General features: G+C 43.6%; 1 protein-coding gene across 3 annotated transcripts in view; it reads left to right on the top strand.

The window, feature by feature from the left end:
• The first annotated feature begins 13957 nt into the window (after nucleotides 1-13957).
• The window catches only part of SLC38A1 (solute carrier family 38 member 1), an 82748-nt gene continuing 75047 nt past the window's right edge, over nucleotides 13958-21658 (top strand). The window contains exon 1 of one of the 3 annotated variants that reach the window (XM_049882906.1): nucleotides 13958-14440. The gene's annotated coding sequence lies outside the window, so the exon portion shown is untranslated. Of the gene's footprint in view, nucleotides 14441-14474; nucleotides 14810-14841; nucleotides 15949-21658 lie in introns of those variants that run through there. The other 2 variants (XM_049882905.1, XM_049882907.1) reach the window with 2 other exon arrangements.

The raw sequence follows: 21658 nt of genomic DNA, 5'->3' as shown, positions 1-21658 counted from the left end.
CTAATTATTATAAGAACAACGTGAACAGCAGAATTTAATGAGAATCTATTTACAAATGTTCATTTCATAAAGAGAATGTGACTTACAGGATGCTGGCATTTATCCAGGAAACTCTGGAAGTAAAAACCACACTTGCTATTAAGGAAGTATAATTTTTGGGTAGTTGGGGCTCTGAATTTTCCAGATAATTCGTGTAAACTAGAAAGCTGTTGAGCTAAATAGATTATTTTAAACACAGGCCAAGCTTCTTCTTTTGTTTTTAAAAGTCACATTCAACAAGCACTTACCCTTGATGTTTTCAAATTGTGAATTTATTCATTGCAAGAGTCCAAAAATAGCTATTCATTTGATTTGTGTATATAGGCTTATGAACACTAGAAACTCAGCTAAATGCAAATTTGATATTCTATACTTTTTCATATTCCTTGTCCTTTTAAGGATCTAAAATTCAAATGTCAAAGAACTAGAGCTACTTAACTGCTAAGGATATTCCTTTACTTATTGATATGTTCATTAATTCAACAAATATTTAAAGAACTATGTCCTAGGTGGTTGGAAACAGTTAAAAACATGGCATCTTTAGGGGACAGTGAGCTTTGGTTAAAGGAGCCCTGGTGGCCCAGTGGTTAAAGTGATCAACTGCTAACCCAAAGGTTGGCAGTTCGAAACCACCAGCTGCTCTGTGGGAGAAAGATGTGGCAGTCTGCTTCCATAAAGATTATAGTCTTGGAAGTTCTATGGGGTCGCTATGAGTTGAAATCAACTACACAGCAGTGGGCGGGTTTGGAAGCTTCTGTTAGGGGTGATAGTATATAATTGAAAGGGGCAGCATGAGAAAGAGATTGTAGGGGCCCAGCGTCCTGGGTATGGTAGCATTGCTTCTGCATGGCTAGCATAGTTAGCTTTTACATACCCCGGTGATTCTGTGATTACGGTTTGTTTCCTCCCTTCTCTCTCCCTTTCTCTATGATTCTATGAAGTTTAAAATTAAACTATGTTCTTCACGGAGAAGCAGTACGGCAATCAATAAGACCTGGGATGAGACAACTAGACAATGGGGACCCATCTTGTGACCGAAACCAGGATGGTATCGGAGGACCTCTAAGAATACCCACAGAAGGTCAACGTGTCTGAAATATGGTCAACATGCCCCCTCAGAGGAGAGCTGCCAATCTCCAGATTCTTCAAGCCTAAGCTCTAACCCTATAAAACCCTCCAGTTGGTCTCTGAGAGACAGACAGACTTTGAAGGAGCCCATTCCTCTCTGTCCCTTATATACCGGTATACAATAAAGCCTTCTTGCTGCTCACCTCACCTGTGTCTCAGTATTGGCTTTGTGGCAGGCGGCTCTTATCTGTGTTTTGTGGTAACATAATTAGGGAATGAGTAAGAGTGATGGTTGAACAACATGATAAACATAATCCATGTCACTGAACTGTACGTGTGAAGGTTGTTGAAATATTAAATGTTTTGTTACATACATATTTATCACGAAAACAAGACAACACACAAACAAACGAAACCATGGCATCTGCCCTTGTGAAGCTCGCAGACTAATGGGGAAGACGGTCTCTGAATGCATAATTTCAATGTAGGGAAGCAATGTAGCTAGTTTGGGGCTGCAGAAAAGGCTGCCCTAAAATGAATTTGCTAATTAATGTAAAATGTGTTGCAAATTGGTAAACCTAATCATACATCAAGGGAAAATCAAAGGTTATACACATATTTAAAAAGAAGAAAGAAAGAAAGAAAGAAAAGGCTACCCTGGGAAGCAACTTCTAAACTGTGGTGGAGGGACTAGGTGACCAAGAGTAGCTAGAGGGAACCCAGGTAGTAAGGGTAGGGTAGGATAGGGTTACAAAATGGGTGGCAGGGAGAAAATATCAGAACTCCTGTTTACACTATAGATTGATGGGGGTCCTTCCTCAGCCCACACATCAGATGGCCCCATGTCACTGCAGCACTCAAGGTACCTCAAAGAAGGACCACAGGGAGTGACAAAGTATTGTAATGCGTTGCAGTTTCTGTGTGCCATAGTTAAGTGAATGTATAAACTGTTATCTGTTTTGACGAGTTTAAATGGACAAATAGATCCAAAAGTTTCCTCTAAAAAAACTTCAGATTAAAGATAATGATAATGTCAGCACAATGAAACAAGAAAAAGCAGAGCTGACACTTTTCACTCCTAGTAAGAACTCTTTTGTTAGCCACATTTCAAGGTAAAGAAATGACCATCTAATCAAACGTGATGAGAAGTCTGTCCCCCTCCCCGAAAATTCAGAATTATCAAGTAGGGTTCATGGGTTCACTGCCACAATCATTAATGATTCCCTTTGTCTGAGTGTACATTTGTAGACTAACAATGAAAAAATGAATCCTTACAAATTAGCAGATGGTACTGAGAAATGAGTGACTTGATTTGATCTCTGCAGCCAACAGCGTACTTCCTCTGTCAGGTCACTGTGTCTCTGCTTGGTCTCTTTTCCAGCAATGACAGTCATTAAATCATGTATCAAAATAAGCCAACTATGGAACCAGACCAGACTTATGAATTGCTATGTCACAATTGTGTTAAAATAAGATTAAAAAAAAAAGTATATTGATTCAAATTTCTCTCACTAAAATGTTAATGTTTTAACAATAACTAGGAATATGTCTTAGTGACAAAATAAAGTATTGTTAATGAATTTAAAATGCAAAATCCTACTATTTGAATTTTTTGTGAATGTTTTTAATGTACATAATAAATCAAACTGTAATAAACTAGCTGCCATGGAATTGATTCCTACTCAGGGTGACCCATGTGCGTCAGAGTAGAACTATACTCCATAGGGTTTTCAATGGTTAATTTTTCAGAAGTAAATTGCCAGGCCTTTCTTCTGAGGTACTTCTAGTTGAATTTGAACTTCTAAACTTTCAGTTAGCAGCTGAGTTCATTAACCACTTGCACCATTTGGGGTTCCAATGCATATATATTATTAACCAATTCATATATGTGTACACATTATGTTGGATGAATATAATCAAGATATTTTTAATGATAAGGTACCCTATAAACAGGAGTCCTGGTGGCACTCGACTGCTAACCAAAAGGTTGGTGGTTTGAACTCACCAGCTGTTCTGTGGGGTAAAGATGTGGCAGTCTGCTTCTGCAAAGATTTACAGCCTTGCTGAGTGAAATTAGTCAGTCACAAAATGACAGATATTGTATGAAGTCACTATTATAAGAACTCAAGAAAAGGTTTAAACACAGAAGAAAACATTCTTTGATGGTTACGAAGGTGGGGAGGGAGGGAGAGTGGAATTCACTAATTAGACAGTAGACAAGAATCATCTTAGGTGAAGGGAAGGACAACACACGAATCAGGGAAAGCCAGCACCACTGGGGTAGACTGAAAGCTATGAAGTTTCCTGAACACAAACACTTTGAGGGACAGAGTAACTGGGGCTGGGGTCTGGGGACCATGGTTACCCTACCACCATCCTTTGGAGGGAACTTGCCCAGGGGTATGGATGGTGGATGGAGCCGTGCAGGCTTAGTGACGGCAATGAGGACAGAGGAAAGGGAACAGATGCCAGGGCCATTTAGGAGGTAGATTGATAGGACTGGTAATTATTCCTTTAAAAATAAATCATGTCCATCACTGCCTCTTTAAGACCCTTAGCATAAAAAAGATAGAGTCCAAAATCTTTAACAAATTTGACTTGCTCAGGGAGCCTTCCCTGATCGCTAAGCCAGGGCATGTTCCTCTGTCAGGCTTTCACAGTCCTGCTGCTTCTCCTGAGGGCGCTTATTTCTGTTTGTAAGCATACATTCACTGGCGAGATCATTTGAGTAATGCTGGTCTCTCACTCCAGCTCCAAGCTCCGTGAGACTAGCAGAATGCCTGGCACTTAGTAAATGTTAGATGGAAGGGTGAATTAATTGGTTGTGAAGAGTGAAGGAGAAAGAGGAGCCAAGAAACTCCCAAGTTTCTGGCTTGAGCAATTGTACACATGGTGGTACCAGTTCCCATGACGGGGTTTAAAGGTAGAAGAAGGTTGGGTTGGAGGAAAAAAAAATGTTGTGTTCAATTGTGTATATGCTGCATTTGAATAAAAAAAACTTTCAATCTTTTATTTAAAAGCACATAAACCTGGTGTCAAAGTGGTTAAAAGCTGGGCTGCTAACCAAAAGGTCAGCAGTTAAAATGTACCAGCCGCTCCTTGGAAACTGTATGGGGCAATCCTATAGGGTTGCTATGAGTCAGAATCGACTCAACAGCAATGGGTTTTTATGGGTTTTATATGTAAACCAAAACCAAACCTGTTGCCATCAAGTTGATTCTGACTCATAACGACCCTTTAAGAGGGGCTGGTGGATTCGAACTGCCGACCTTCTGGTTAGCTCTGTATATATGTTATAAATGTAAGCAACCATTTATAGCTATAAATCAAAGACTATCAATGTTAAATCGCTTACTAAAATTATCCCTCTTGTGATTATGAAATAGCATCTATGCTTAAAATATAACCAAATAAAGAGTCCTTCAAAATCAAGCACATTGAAAATTATTTGGGATTTATTATTTTTTAAGAACAGTCATTTAGAATAGAAAGTTATTTTAGTAAAGTGTATTACTCTCCTCAAGTAATGAACAGGATTCTTCCCTTTAAATACTGCTAGCAGTAAAAACAAAACCAAAAAAACAACCCTTCCCTGAAACAAACAAATACATAAACCAAAAAAACCCAAATCTGATGCTGTTGAGTCAATTGCGACTCATAGTGACCCTGTAGGACAGAGTAGAATTGCCCCCATAGGGTTTCTAAGGAGCGCCTGATGGATTCAAACTGTCAACCTTTTGGTTGGCAGCCATAGCTCTTAACCACTACCCCATCAGGGTTTCCAAGCAAATATAAAGAAACCGAAAATTATTAGTGGCTATTTTTTTTTTTTTTTTAGGTGGGAAGGAGGGGGAAAGAGGGAATTTTTGCTTAGGGTGCATTGAATGTATGTTAATGGTTGTGGGCTAATTTGCAAAAAGTGAGAATGGTTGCACAGCTTGAAGAATGTAATCAATGTCACTGAATTGTACGTGTAGAAATTGTTGAAATGCTATGTTTTTACCACAATTAAAAAATAAAACAACTGCACTCCCCATAAGTTACCCTTTACAGCAGGAAGACAAAAAGTGTATTTCTGCCCAGCGTCAAAAAGCAGCACCCTATGAAAGTGGGCCTGCTATGCTGTGATGCCCAGCCCTAGTCCTGACCGGAGATACCTCATGCTGTGCACTTGTGACTTGTTTCAGATATTCCTGGCTTCTGACCTTGTCATTCATTTTCTCATTTTCTTATCTGTATCCTCACCTGCCTTGATGCCTCTCACCACTTCCCTGCTATCAGTTTGGTTTCTCTTGGGCTTGGGTGAAATTCCTTTCTCCAGCTATATTGCCTTTGGACTCCCAAACTGATAAGGAAGTAAGGGTGATTGCGTTGGATCACAACTAAGCCCTGTATCCTGTTTCTCAGTGTGTTTCCAAAGGCTTATGGAAGGTTTATAGCACTCCCCAGTCATAAGCATCTGAGGATTTCTTTTGGGTCTGACATCCATAAATTTATTCTTGGTTTGAATAAACATTTTAAAACTTGTTTTACCCTTACTTGACTGATTCCAAAGCCTGTTCCCTTAGCTTCTGTAACAGTAGTAAATATTTTTCTGCATTATTTCTCAGGTACAATTCCCAGACATCAGCCAGGTCTAAGTTTCTCCTACTCATTATCAAAGTACTTTTCAATAACGATTATTATTTATTGAATACTTAAGATATGCTGGGAACGGTTCTAAGTAGTTTATATGTATTAACATACATATTTCATATAACCTTAGGAGGTAGATGTTATTGCTTATTTACATTTTAAAGATGAGGAAACTAAGGCACAGAGACGTTAACTAACTTGGTCAAGCTCACAGAGCTAGCAGGCTGTGGAGCAAGGATTAGAACAAGGAACTCTGGCCCCAGAAACCAGAGTCTCTCTTTTTTTTTTTTTTTTTTAACTTCTTTTAAATTTCACTTTAGATGAAGGTTTATAGAATAAGCTAGCTTTTCATTAAACAATTAATACACATAATTGTTTTGTGACATTGGCTGCCAACCCCACAACATGTCAACACTCTCCTCTTCTCGACCTTGGGTTCCCCATTACCAGTTATCCTGTCCCCTCCTGCCTTCTCCTCCTTGCCCCTGGGTTGGTGTGCCCCGTTAGTCTCATTTTGTTTTATGGGCCTGTCTAATCTTTAGCTGAAGGGTGAACCTCAGGAGTGACTTGAATACTGAGCTAAAAGGGTATCTGGGAGCCATACTCTCAGGGTTTCTCCAGTCTCTGTCAGACCAGTAAGTCTGGTTGTGTGTGTGTGTGAGTTAGAATTTTGTTCTACATTTTTCTCCAGCTCTGTCCAGGGCCTTCTATTGTGATTTCTGTCAGAGCAGTCAATGGTGGTAGCTGGACATCATCTAGTAGTGCTGGACTCAGTCTGGTGGAGGCTGTGGTAGTTGTGGACCATTAGTCCTTTGGACTAATCTTTCCCTTGTGTCTTTGGTTTTCTTCATTCTCCTGTGCTCCAGAAGGGGTGGGACCAGTAGAGTATCTTAGGTGGCCACCAGCAAGCTTTTAAGATCCCAGATGCTGCTCACTGAAGTAGAATGGAGAACATGTTCTTTATAAACTATGTTATGCCGATTAAGCTAGATGTTCCCTGAGACCATAGTCCCCAGCCCTTGGCCCAGAAAGTCAGTCCCTCAGGGAGTTTGGATGTGTCTATGGAGCTTCCATGATCTTGCCTTTGACAAGTTGTGCTGGCTTCCCCAGTATTGTTTACTATTTTACCCTTCACCGAAGTTACCACTTATCTATTGTCTATTTAGTGTTCTCCCCTCACCCCTCCCCTCCCTTGTAGCTATCAAAGATTGTTTCTCTTTTGTGTATAAATGTTTTCGTGAGTTTTTGTAGAAGTGGTCTCATACAATATTTGTCATTTTGTGATTGACTTATTTCACTCAGCATAATGCCCTCCAGATTCATCCATGTTGTGAAATGCTTTGCAGATTCATCTTTGTTCTTTACCGTTGCATAGAACTCTGTCGTGTGTATGTACCATACATCGTTTGTTTATCCATTCATCTGTTGATGGGCACTTAGGTTGTTTCTATTTTTTGCTACTGTGAATAATGCTGCAATGAACATGGGTGTGCATATGTCTATTCATGTGACAGCTCTTATTTCTCTAGGATATATTCCTAGGAGTGGGATTGCCAGATCATACGCTATTCCTATTTCTAGCTTTTCAAGGAAGTACCATATTGTTTTCCAAAATGGTTGTACCATTTTACATTCCCACTAGCAGTGTGTAAGAGTTCCAATCTTTCCTCAGCCTCTCCAACATTTGTTATTTTTTATTTTTTTGATTCGTGCCAGTAATGTTGGGGTGAGATGGTATGTAATTGTGGATTTGCATTTCTCTAATGGTTAGTGATTGGGAGCATTTCTTCATATATCTGTTAGCTGCTTGAATGTCTTCTTTGATGAAGTGTCTATTCATATCCTTTGCCCATTTTTTAACTGGATTGTCTTTTTGTTGTAGAGGTGTTGGATTTTCCCACAGAGTTTAGGCATTAGGCTATAATCTAATCTCTTGGACTCTTCTGGGTTTTCTATGTATAGTATCATATCATCCACAAATAGGGACAGTTTTACTTCTTAATTACCCAATTTGGATGCCCTTTATTTCTTTTTCTTGCCTTATATGGCTGCTAACCAAGAGGTCAGTAGTTCAAATCTGCCAGGCACTCCTTGGAAACTCTATGGGGTAGTTCTACTCTATCCTGTATGGTTGCTATGAGTCGGAATCGACTCGACGGCAGTGTTTTGTTTTTTTTTTTTAGGACTTCAAGCACAATGTTAAGTAGGATAGTGATAAAGGGCATCCTTGTCTTGTTCCTGTTCTCAAGGGGAATGTTTTCAACCTCTCTCCATTAAGAAAGATGTTGGCTGTTGGTTTTGTATAGATGCCCTTTATTATGTTGAGGAATTTCCATTCTTTACCTACTTTATTGAGAGTTTTTATCAGGAATGGCTGTTGGACTTTGTCAAATGCCTTTTCTGCATCAATTGAGATGATGCATGTGATTCTTTTACTCATGTGGTGAATTACATTGACTGATTTTCTAATGTTGAAACATCCTTGCACACCTGGTAAGAATCCCACTTGGTCGTAGGGTATTATTTTTTTAATATGGTGCTGAATTCTATTGGCTAGAATTTTGTTAAGAATTTTTGCATCTATATTCATGAGAAATATTGGTCTGTAATTTTTTTTGTGTGTGTGGTACAGAGCCCATACTCTTAACCACTAAATTCGCTATGTCACAAAATGTTGTACGAATTTACACTGCCATCATTAGTAAATGGAGGTGGTATACTACGTTTTAGAATACTTCCACTTTTTAATTAATACATTCTTATATAGATCCTAAACTTAGCCTTCTCACATTAAAGGTAAGGTTGGGAGTTGAAGTGGAGAACTAACTATTCTCTAATACCCTCTCTCTCCTCATTCCCACAGTGGAAAGAATGGGAGTCGGGGTGTGTGCTTAACAGCTTTTTTCAGTATAGAGTGAACATAATAAAATAAAAATCTGTGCTTATAAATTCGGGCTTTGAAAAGTCATTGCCGTGTGCTTATTTCTGCAAAGTATGCAAACATAATAGGTGCTACTTACTGAGCACATTATAAACTAAAGATTATCATACATATTTGTTAGACATTGAATCCTTTCATCATCAGATGGGTATTATTACCCCATTTTGCAACAAGCTAGGGGCTTGCAAAGGTGAGCTTCAAACTTTGGACTGCCCAAGCCACTCACCAGGTGACCTGCATAATGATGTAGGAATGTCAGTCAAATTAGATACTAAGCTCCCAAGATTGATCATTTGCCCCTGCCTGGTTCTTTCGTTTGGTTTGAATGAACGAGGCTGCATTGCCATACATCACAATACCTACGAACCCCCCTCCCATCTCCTCTAACACATAAAAAATAAGTGACCCCACAAACTGACCCTGGCTCTGAATCAGAGACAATAGATATTTCCTAGGAGGCCCACTCTGGGATTTCAATTTAAATTCAGTGGAGGTCACTGACTCCTGCAAGAGCCAATTACAAACATGGTGGGGTCGAGTGCTTTGATCACAATGTTGGAAGAGGTGGCGGTGGCCCCTGTCAGTGCTACCAGGGAGGGTTAGGCCACACAGTGCTATAAATCTCTCTACGGGAGGGTGCCAAGGCAATTGGGGGGCTCCTTTAATTGCAAATACACTTTTTGCTGTGACTACTTAACTTATACCTAGTGTTAAAACATTATTATCTATGAACGAAATCCAAAGAACATTAAGGATAAAAAAAAAGGTCTGTCAGGCAAAGAAATGTGATTACATTAGTTAAAAGAAAAACCAATGCTTGTAAAGACCATCTGTTGTTTTAGGGTAGACTCTGCAAACAGGAATAAAAGGCTTCAGAATAAACCATCTTATTTTCTAAGGATGTAGCATTTGCTCATCTGATGGCCCAAACTGCTTCTGTTTCGAGCAGGAAATGTGCAGGACATTTATTGTTCTTAAGTAATCTCCCAGTTGACTTTTCTAAAGGAGCCCTGATGGCACAGTGGTTAAGCGATAGGTTGCTAACCGGAAGGTTGGCGGTTCAAGCCTACTAGCCTGCTCCACAGGGGAACAGATGTGGCAGTCTGCTTCTGTGAAGATTGACAGCCTTGGAAACCCTATAGGGCAGTTCTACTCTGTCCTATAGGGTCGCTATGAGTTGGAATCGACTCAATGGCAAATGGGTGACTATTCTTTGTTTCACAACTGTTAAAATTAGGACTGTCCTGTGACAGTCCTTTACAATTAAAAGAGACAAATATATTTAGAAGATAATCTTGATCTTATTACTTTGAGTTCTTAATCAAGGAGTCTGCTACTATCAGACCAGATGTATTTAGAAATCTTTGGAACTCCGAGGAGGACAAAAGTACGCATTCTCTGTAAGCACACAGCTGGTGGTGGCCCCTTCCACAGCTGTACTATTGGGCAATCCAGATGGAGAGTCAGTGCAACCCGGGTGAGTACAGGGTGAAGCCAGGATGATGGCAAATGTGACTTAAGTTTAGGCTGAATCCTTTTGGGGTGTGATAAATCTTTCTTCACGAAGCTGCCCCTCTTTTCTGGAATCACACAAAAAGGGCCTATGGAGCTACTGGAAAACTCACAGGCAACCTGAGGCTATCCAGTTCTCCTTTCACAGTACCGATACCTTCCCCACGTTCACTTTCAGAGGAGACATAGAATATTTATTTTCTCAACTCCACTGGGCAGTTCACGATAAAACATAGTATGTCCTGACTACCTTAGTATCATTTTGGGAAATCTGCTCAATTGGGAAAGGTCCACAAATGACATTAGATACCCATCAACAGTACCCACAGGGCTCACAAATTACACAGCAAATTGACTTCCTGAACTCCCTGGAAACAGGGCAATGGTTCCCACCTAAGGCAGAGGGGCCTGGGACCTTTCCACCTCCTAACCCTTCAAACGGTTTTTCTGGCATTGGGGGATATTTTACAGCCAGGCACAGAGAACTGGCTTTTAATTGAGCTCTGGATTCAAGACCTAGATGTGCCAAGTAGAGCTGTGTGATTTGGGATGAATTCTTCAACCTCAGAAAATAGGATTACAGTAGTCCACACCTCTTAGCAATGGTGTACTGTAAAGTGCTTAACCTGCTGCTTGTCTCCCAGTAAGCCCTCAGTGACTAGAGCAATCATCATCATGACACTCCTTCTCCTAGCCCAGAACCACAGCACTGGCGGCTTGGTGCTAAACTACTGAAAAACAAAAACAAAACAACAACAACAAAAACCATGTGTCATCAGTTCGCACTCACGGCAACCCCACGTGTGTCAGAGTAGAACTCTGACATATAGGATATAGGCTTTTTAACGGCTGATTTTTGGAAAGTGGATCACCAGGCCTTTCTTCCGAGGTACCTCTGGGGGACTCAAACCTCCATTTGCACCACCCAGGGACTCCAAGCTACCGAATGGACCTCTGTAAGGAAGTTTCACCTATAAGAAGTCCTGGAGACAAACTCACACCGAGGTTGAGGTTGCCAGGCACTCTTCCTGGTCTTGAACATTATTTTCCTTCCCCTATTTCTCCACACAGCAACAGTCCTTCAATTCAGCCTCCACGTTGATGTTTACACTGCAGTTCCAGGTTGTTAACTAAAGTCTAGTAAAAAAAAAAAAAAAAGAGGGGAGAAAATCTTTCTAAACTCTAGACCCAACAGCTTCTGACTGCAAATGATTGTAGCATGGAGGTTAAGCCTGAGAAGACTTTGAATTCAGAGCTGAATGGGGAATCACTCCCCCTACCTCCTTCTTCACCACGTGGCCAATTTAACCTCTTTGAATCCATCTACTTCCTTATTTATACAAAGAGGATACCATCTCGCAGAGTTGCTTAAAGGATTAAATGAGATAACATTTGCAAGTATTAGCATAGTAGCTGGCACGTGTTGTTGTTTAAGTGCCAGAGAGTCAGTTTTCAACCTATAGTGGCCCAATGTGACAGAGTAGAATTGACTCATAGGGTTTTCTTGGCTGTAATCTTTAAAGAGCAGATTGACAGGTCTTTCCCCTAAGGAGTGGCTGGGTGGATCTGGACCACCAACTCTGGGTTAGTAGAGAGCCTATAACCGTTTCATCACCAGGACTCCTTAGCTGGTGTGTAGTAGGTATTCATTTCATAGCTACTGAATCCAGGTCAAAAAGTGCTAGATAACTGCTGTCTTTTTGGTGTATAAAAAAAAAAAAAAAAAAAACTGGCAAATAAGTTAAAACTGGAACCAATAGTTTCTGGATCAAATTCTCTTCAAACACTGGTTAATATACATTCTGCCTTTAATAAGGTAGATATTCGTTCCTGGGTGACTTAAACAGTTTGCCTTCAACTACTAACCTAAGTGTTGGTGGCTCAAACCCACCCACCCACCTGTGCTGTGGACTGCCAAGAAGATCCTACATAGCAGTTCTACTCTGTAACACGTGGGGTCGTCACGAGTCCCAATGGACTGGAGGCAATTTTTAAAATTTTTTATTAAGGTATGGCTTATACCAAAACAAAACGTCATCAATTCTAATAATGACCTTACAGGACAGAGTAGAACTGCCCCATTAGGTTTCCAAGGCTGTAGTTTTTACAGAAGCAGACTACCACACCTGTCTTCTAGGGAGTGGCTGGTGGACCAAAGACCTTTTGGTTAGCAGCCAAGGGCTTAACCACTGAGCCACCAGGGCTCCTTGATATGGCTCATAGTTCACCTATTCAGATTTCTTACCTGCTTACAACCTTAGTTATAAGCATTATTTGTGCCAAACAAGGAATGCATGGATTAAAATTGGCAATTCCATATGAAATTAGCTTTCTCTAGTAAAACCAAAAACCAAACTCCTTGCCGTCCAGTTGATTTTGACTCACAGCGACCCTATAGGACAGAGTAGAACAGTCCCATAGGGTTTCCAAGGAGTACCTGGTGGGTTCAAACTGCTGACCTTTTGGTTAGCAGCCTAGCTCTTAACCACTAGGCCACCAGGGTTTCCTTCTCTAGTAAAGAAGAGGGAAAAAAACTTTTGGATAATTGCAGAACATTACTATGAGGTGTGTGCTAGCCCTCCTTTTTTACAATTTGCAAACACTGAGGACTAGGACAGGAGTTAAGCAGGCGAGGAAAGCATTAAGTAAATTTCAACCCAGGCTGCCCATCTTTGTCTCCTTCTGTTTGCAGTTGATCTTTCATTTTCTCAGGCTTACTCAAGAGAAGTGTAGCATGCCTTCCAAATGGGGTTTTCGGGAAGCTATTATCGAACTAATAAAGACTATTTGCTCCCATCAGCAGTAATGAGGATTTTAGTCAGTTATGAGGAGTTTGAAATTAGATTTGTCCTCTTCGCTTTTCCAGCTGTGATTAAAAAGCGGTAGCCACTCCATATTAGAATGCCAACTCAGTCGGCCCCCTTGAAAGGCCGCAGGTAGATTAAGTTTTGAATTATGATTCATCCTCTCTTTCCTGTTTTGATGGCACACGGAGACTGAACCATCCCGTCAATAAAACCTTCGAGTTTCCACGCCGCAAATTCGCGCTAAAATGACAGTTTAATTGGCTGACGCGCAGGTGGGATTTCCTGTCGCCATTTTAAAGAAACAAGACTCCTCTGCAAGGAAGTGCCCAGTCAGATAAAAGGGGCTGCGCCTGAAACAAAGGGTAGACAGGAGAAAGGGAAACGGGCCCATTTGCCCCAGCCCCCTGCATCTTGATTTGCCCACCTACCCGCGGACCCCGGTACTTAGAGCGCCCCAACTCGGTTAACCCCGACGCGCCAGGGTAAGCGGGTAGGAGCGAGCTCCGGCCTCTTCGCGCCCAGACAGGTGCGCACTCGGAGCTCTGCAAATCCTTCGGGTTGCGTCCCATCCAGTCCCCAAAGATCAACTCCACAGCGCAGATCTCGGTGAGGCCTGGAGAGATCTGATGGGTCCGAGAAAGGGGGATCGCCTCCCGCCACGGGCCAAAGGATCTCCAAAGGTGCCCGCGGTCCTGCTCCCACGGCTACTATGGCCACAAGGTTCCCTTCCCTCCAACAGGGGCCGCCTCGGGGCCTCGCTGCCCGCAGCTCCAAGCACAGTCAGCGGCTCCCGGAGCAGCTCTGGCACCAGTCGCTCTCGCGGCCATCCTTATGCTGCGCGCTTCCCACAATGCAACTCCCCTCGATACCTTAGCCTGGCTCCGCACTGGCGTACCCTAAAATGCCCGCCTCCTCTTCCCCAGCGCACAACCCCCCTTTCCTTTGCCTGCGCTCCCTCCCCGCCGCCACCTCAATCCCCAGGGGATCCCAGTCTCCACAGCCGCCGCTGCAGCTGGGTTCTGAGCCCGCTGCCAGGCCTCAGGAGGGCACGGGGCAGGTGCCCCAGCTGTGAACAGCCTCCACTTCGCGTTCCACCATCCGTGCGCCCGGCACACGCGCGCCACGCAACCCCTCCCTCATCCCTTCTCCAATGCTCAGTCTCCTCCAGCCGCGGTCGCTGCATCGTCCGCGAGGGGCGAAAAGGAGACAGTAAGGCGCGGCCACAAGCAGGGATACCATGTGACGGGGACGGCTCCGTGACACGCAGCTTTGGTCAAAGAGCGGGCGCTCGGGAGGGGAGGAGACCGTGCGCGGAACGCGGAGAAATGGCCTGAATATCCCCGTTAAACCACCACGAACCATGAATACGCAAGGGCGACGGGCCCCTCAGTAGGGGAATGAATATGACTCAAGACCCTCAGCGCCCGAGCGTGTCTGTGTAAGTGCGAGGCTGGCAAGAAGTGTGGGTGGGGGTTGGTGTGGGGGGGGGGAGATTCTGATGCAATCGGCCCCGAAAGGAGAAGAGCAAGGCGATTGCGGAAGGGGCAGCCACACCACTCTGCCTGAAGGTCGCCGGGAGCCTGCGCTCTCACCTTCCTCGGAAATCCGCCACAACAAGCCTCCCCGCCCAGCCCTCGCTGACGCGGCTCACCTTCTGCCGTAGCAGGATCCTCAGCCTTTTACAAGCCGCCGGCCGAGGCAGCCAGACCTTGACACAAAGGACATAAAACGGCCGGGGGCGACAATCCCGGAAGGGCGGACACCTTGACGCCTTTTTTTTTTAATCACTTTTCCTTTATTTCTCGAGGTAAGGCGCTTTTCTGTTCCGGGGGAGGGCTGAGGGAGCGGCGGCGGGAGGAAAGGGATTTTTAGATGTGAAAGGAGACAGTAACGTAGAAATGGTCTGCGCGGGAGCGAAAGGGAGGAGAGCGCGGCTGTGCCTGAAGCGTGCAGATTTTGCTTTTAGGAAAGGAAAAGTCCTGGTCCCCCGATCTCCGAACACACGTGGCAGCGTAAGGAAGAACAGGGTCCTCCGGTTTCGCCTTTGCGGGGGCCACAGCTACTTTCCGGGTCTGTTTTCATGGTAGCAGAGTGTGGCACCAGGTCTGGCTAAATTATACAAGAGCCAGAGACCACCCCGGTCCGGCGGAAGAGCGCAGCCGACTTGAGGGAGCATACACGAGGAGTGTTTGAATACCGGCCACTTGGAGGAACTTCCTGTGTCCCCAGGGCCCAGAGGAGAGCGTGTCATGGCCCGGGAGGTGCAGTGCGCGGGGGCCGGGTCTCGCAGACCGGCTGCCAGCCTGCCCGGCGCCCCGGCGCCCCGGCACCCCGGCGCCCGGGCGGGGAGCGGAGCCTCGGAGCATGAGTAAACAGGAGCACGTTTGTCGCTTCTCCCTCGGGAACGAAGAGGAGTAGAAGGATGCGGGGGGGAATTACTAAAGGATGCTGGCAGTGACTCCCTGGCCTTCCCCGCCCTGAAGAGGCTCTCTGCGAAACGGACAGGGGAAAAAGGCGGGGAGTCTTCAGCCAGCCGGGATCAGCCGGCAAACAAAAGGCCTACGCTTGCGCCCGGCCGGGGCGAGGACTGCGCTCGCCTCTGATTTCCCTTTCAACTCCTCACCCCCTACCCGCGCCTGTACGCCCCCTCCCCTGCCCCTGCACCACGCTCACGTCCCTAAGCGGTGCCACAAAAGGCCTTTCAAGTCGCCGGGTTGCTGCTGGGAGGAAAGCGCCCGCGCCTTCGTCCGCGAGCGCGCCACGGCTCGCCCCTCCCCGCTTCCGTCTCCTCGCGTGTCCGCTTCTCGGCATCCACTGGGCTCCCCCCAACCCAGGTTTCGGGGCTACCTGGACGCCGCTCCCCAGCGGAGTTCCCTGCCCCTCGGTGTGAGCTGAACTGTTGTCAGAGAAGGTGCAAGTGCATATGGCGGCAAAAAGAATTTCGCGGTAAGGGCGTCGCTGATGCCTTTCCCAGGCTGCCTTCAGCTGGGGAAGGTGGTGCTACGAATGAGAGTCCTTTCTGTCTCGCTCTGCCGCGTGGACACGGGGTTTTTATAACTCTTTTTTCAGTGGAAACCCGCTGCCTCTGTGGATTCTTATACGAATATATATGTGATATACGTAGGAAAAGTGCAAGAGACCCCGCGGCTAGGAAACCCTATTAATTTGCATTTGGAGGGGAATTTGACTTCTCTGCAGTGGGCTTTTTAATATTTTAGTCTCTAACGTAAGGGGAAAAATAAGTCTATGGTTTGCAGAATTCAGGGCCCAGTGAGACTGTAATTTGTCACCTTGGTAGAAGAAACTGTGCGGGAACTCGTGCTGTTTCTGACGTCAGAAGGACAGCAGAAATAAGACCTGAGCCTGGTGGCTGGTGGCCTCATTGTCGACATCTCAGGCCAGCTGGGTACTCCTTAAATCTATGCCAAACAGTCAAGTCTGGGCACTGGTCTGGTGTGGGCCCCTGGATTCTGGTTCCACCCCAGGCTCAAAATGGTTTGGTCTTCTGAGTCACTGGATTCTTGATATGTCGCCTTAGGTATCTGGAAAACGGCCTGGTTTTGAGGCCATGCGGTTTATTGCTCCCCCCCCCCCCCACTTATATTCAATAAATGTTTCCTACTATGTGGCAGGCAGCACCAACAAGATAAAGTTCCTGCATCCTTGAAGCTTCCATTCTTGTGGGAGAAACAGAAAATAGATGCGTATATAAATAAAATAAATTTCAGGTATTGGTTAATACTATGAAAAAATAAAACAGGATCATGTGATGGGGGAGTGCTCTTGAAATAGAGTGACCTGCTGGGAGGGCCTGTGTGAGGATATGACATTGGCCCTGAAGCCTGAAGGATGAGAAGTTATCAGCTATTTGACTAATTAGGGGAAGCCCTCAGGGAAGGAGGAATGACAAGTACTTAAAGACCCTTACTTATTACACTCTGCCTGACAGTAATATAATTCAGGAGACAAGATTAATAGATTATAAAGGTGTTTTGAATTCTTTAAAATTCTGTTGCTGTTTATGTATATTTTGTATACTACTCTTTGAATTAAGGTAGCCTTATTTGCTCTGAGAAAGGAGCCCTGGTGGTGCAGTGGTTAAGAAGCTTGACTGTTAACTGAAAGGTTGGAGGTTAGAACCCACCAGCTGCTCCATGGGAGAAAGATGCAGCAGCCTTGGAAACCCTATGGGGCAGTTTTACTCTGTTCTATAGGGTGGCTATGAGTCGCAATCCACTCCACACAATGCATTTACCCTGAGAAGCCAAGAATCTGCTTTTGCTAATCTTGTCTTTCCCTCTGGGTGATTCTTGAGGGCAAAAAACAGTCTTACTCATTATTGTTCCCCTAATGCTCTATTTTTTTTTTTTTTTAATGCTCAGCACTTAATAAATGCGTGTTGGATTGAACTATGAGACATTGGCTAAGCCATCTCATACATCTCTTTATGATATTGTTGACCATTTTGATTTCTTGACTGCTGCTTCCGTGGGTGTTGATTGTGGATCAAAGTAAAATGAAATCTTCAACAACATCAATCTTTTCTCTGTTTATCATTATGTTGTTTAGTGGCCCAGTTGTGAGGATTTTTGTTGAGTTGAGGTGTAATTCATACTGAATACTGTAGTCTTTGATTTTCATCAGGAAGTGCTTCAAGTCCTCTTTGCTTTCAGCGAGCCAGGTTGTGTCATCTGCATAACGCAGGTTAATAATGAGTCTTCCACTTATCCTGATGCCATATTCGTCTTCATATAATCTAGTTTCTCAGAATATTTGCTCAGCATACAGATTGAATAAGTTTGGTGAACTGATACAACCCTGACACACACTTTTCCTGGCTTTAAATCATACACTATCCCTTCATTCTGTTCTAACGACTGCCTCTTGGTCTATGTTCAGGTTCCGCACGAGCACAATTAAGTGTTCTGGAATTCCCATTCTTCAAAATGTTATCAATAATTTGTTATGATCCACAGAGTTGAATGCCTTTGCATAGTAAATAAAACACAAGTAAACATTTTCCTGGTATTCTCTGCTTTCAGCCAGGATCCATCTGATATCAGCAATGATATCCCTCATTCTACATCCTTTTCTGAATCTGGCTTGAATTTTTTGGCAGTTCCTTGTTGGGAACAAGTTGCTTAGCATCTGTAAACTTCAGGTTTTTTTTTTTTTTTTCTTTTTTAGCTTGTTAAATGGGAATGATGATGATGGTGGTGGTAAAACAAACAAAAAACCAAACCTACTGCTGTCAAGTTAATTCCAACCCGTATCACAGCAACCCTATAGGACAGAGAAGAACTGCCCTATAGGGTTGCCAAGGCTGTGATTGTTGCAGAAGCAGACTGCCAAATCTTGCTCCTGCAGAGTGGCTGATGGATTCGAACCACCAGCCTTTGGTTAACAGCCAAGTGCTTTAACCGTTATGCTACCAGCACTCCTTCTGATGGTGGTGGTACCCATCTTGAGTTATTCTGAAGATTTCATTAGCTAATGGATGTGGAGTACTTGGCACTATGTAAGCTCTCTGTATATATTGAATTAAAAGGAACTTCAGGTTTCTCATTTGTCAGAGGAGTTGGGGAAAGTTGATTAGTAAAGTTCCTCTAAAATTCTATCACTATTCAATCTTTTAAAAATACTCTTCTGAAAATAATATCTTAATGGAAACTACCTGAAACTTTTCAGTCTCTTCAAGAACACATCTATGATATGTGGTATAGGGATGGAGGAAGTATGTTGGTAGAGGTAGACAGAGTAAAAATTGCATCATAAACTTCAGTGCAAGGCCACTTGGAACACTGGCCAATGTTTTCTATTGATCACATTATATTCATTTCTTTTCTAGTGACAACCCGTGTGTCAGGGTTAGTTCCAAACAGCAGAGGAATTAAATAATTGGTAAGGCTACATGATTGAGGAAGCTAGCACTGGGCTTGCAGCCAGGAAACTCTGCTTCAAGCAGAAGAAAGTGGTTCAAACCCCTGCTGAGAACATGCATTTCTAACAAGTTCCCAGGTGATGCTAAGGCTGCTGGTTAGGGACCAGTTCTGAGAACCACTAGTAGAACAGTGGTTCTCAAAATTTATTATACGTGAGAATCACCTGGGGATCTTGTTAAAATGTAGGTTCCGATTCAGTGTGTCTGGGATGGACATGCACAGTCTCAGCAAGGGTTCGAACCAGAACCAACTGGTTCAAAGCCCTGGCTTCAAGTGAGGTTACAATGTGTCTTTGCCAATAACCACCTGGGTGCCCTTGAGCAACTTATTTAACTTTTATATGTCTCATTTTCTCATCTGTCCAATGCTAATAATAGTATCCAAGCTGCCTAGCTCATAGAGTTGTGAAGAAAAAATGAGAATAGTCCTGAGAAAATCCTTGAACAAGTTAAAAGAATTATTGAAGATCATTCTTAGCAGGAGCTAAACACATTACTTATTTTCAGGTTTAGGGGTTGGGTTTAGATTAGTGATTCTCAGTGCAGGCTTCATATTAGATTCACCTGGGCTCTTTTAAAAGCCACCAATGCCCAGAGTCCATCCCCAGAGATTTAGATTTAACTGGCCTGGGTGAAGCCCAGGCACAGGAATTAAAAAACAAAAACATCCAGCACAACTAGATGGTACCCAGCTGTCACTACCGACTGCTCTGACAGGGATCACAATAGAGGGTTCCGGACAGAGCTGGAGAAAATGTAGAACAAATTCTAACTCACAAAGACCAGACTTACTGGTCTGACAGAGACTGGAGAAACCTCGAGAATATGGCCCCTGGACACCCTTTTAACTCAGTACTGAATTCACTCCTGAGGTTCACCCTTCAGTCAAAGATTAGACAGGCCCATAAAACAGAACAAGACTAAAGGGGCACACCAACCCAGGGGCAAGGATGAGAAGGCAGGAGGGGATAGGAAAGCTGGCAGTGGGGCCAAGGTCGAGAAGAGAAGAGTGTTGACATGTCATGGTGTTGGCAACCAGTGTCACAAAACAATTTGTGTATTAATGATTTAATGAGAAACTAATTTGCTCTGTAAAACTTCATCTAAAGTACAGTAAAAAAGTAAATAAATAAAAACAAACCCAAAAAACAAGCAAAACCGATCAAGGTTAATTCTAGTATGCAGTGGTTTAGATTTAAAAACAAACCAAAGCAGAAATTAAATGAGGACCTCAATATGTTGCTTGATAAAGTCTTAAAAACCCCAATGCTGTCAAGTTGTTTCCAACTCATAGTGACCCTATAGGATAGAGTAGAACTGCCCCATTGAGTTTCCAAGGCTGTAATTTTTATGGAAGCAGGCACCACATCTTTTCCTCCTGCAAATCGGCCAGTGGGTTTGAACTGCCAACCTTTCGGTTAGGAGTCAAGCACTTAACCACTGCGCCACCAAGGCTCCTTGATACAATCTTAGTAATGCCAAATTACCAGCTTGACTGCCTTTTTCCCTGATTGCACTAAACCAACCAGTTGCTGACATCATGGAGCCATAGCCTCAGATTACAATGTTTAACCTGAATTTTCCCAGGTGTAGAAGCCTGTCCAGTGATATAGCCAGAGCCACATAAAGATTTAATGTGTGATCTCAGTTTGCATCTCTTAGGATTGATGAAGAAGAACTGGAAAAGAAAGAGACCATAAAAAGGAAAAGGAAAGGGATAAGCTATGGCCCAAGGAATGAGGGAAAGAGGCTTTGAGTGGGAGAGACGGTGGAGCATAGAGAAAAAGTTGTGTTTAATTTTATTAAACAAGTTTTGTTTTGGCCAGGGATTGCAAACTGGTGGCCATTGGACCAGATTAAACTGTGTGTATATTTTGTGTGACTGTACTTGCTTTCAAAAATTTTTGGAATAAATTGCCAACATTTAAAAATCAGAATTTCATTAAGATCTGAATTTCTAACATTTCTTGGAAAAAAAAAATGCAACATCTGGCCCATTCCTCTTGTCAGCTGGAGGGAAATACATGGGACATGTGTTCTCCAGTTCTTTGTTTTACTTAGTCTTATTTGACCATTTATACCTTCCTAGACACTTGTAGGAGTCCTGGTGGCGCAGCAGTTAAGAGTTATGGCTTCTAACCAAAAGGTCAGCAGTTTGAATCCATTGGCTGCTCCTTGGAAACCCTGTGGGGCAGTTCTACTCTGTTCTCTAGGGTTGCTGTGAGTTGGAACTGACTCAAGAGCACATAAGAACAAGAAGGAGCCCTGGGAGCTTAGAGGTTAAAGTGCTTGGCTGCTATCCAAAAGGCTAGCAGCTCAAATCCACCAGCCACTCTGTGGGCAAAAGATGTGGCAGTCTGTTTCCATAAAGTTTTATAGCCTTGGAAACCCTGCGGGGTTGCTATGAGTTGGAATCAAGTCGAGGGCAGTAGGTTTGGTTTGGTTTTGGACACTACTAGCTGCATTTGCGTTTTTAACCTTTAAATCTGTGGATCTGCGCGTTAGAATCCCCTGGAGAGAACTGAAAATACCCATGCTCAGGACCCATCCTACCTACCCATTGCTGTCAAGTCGATTCTGGCTCATAGCGACCCTATTGGACAGAATAGAACTGCCCCATAGGGTTTCCAAAGGCTGTAATCTGCACGGAAGCAGACTGCCAAGTCTTTCTCCCCCAGAGCAGCTGGTGGGTTGGGTTAGCAGCCCAGCACTTAA

The sequence above is a fragment of the Elephas maximus genome, chromosome 4, assembly GCF_024166365.1.
Source record: "Elephas maximus indicus isolate mEleMax1 chromosome 4, mEleMax1 primary haplotype, whole genome shotgun sequence".
Lineage (NCBI taxonomy): Eukaryota > Metazoa > Chordata > Mammalia > Proboscidea > Elephantidae > Elephas > Elephas maximus.
This window is presented reverse-complemented; position numbering and strand designations above follow the sequence as displayed.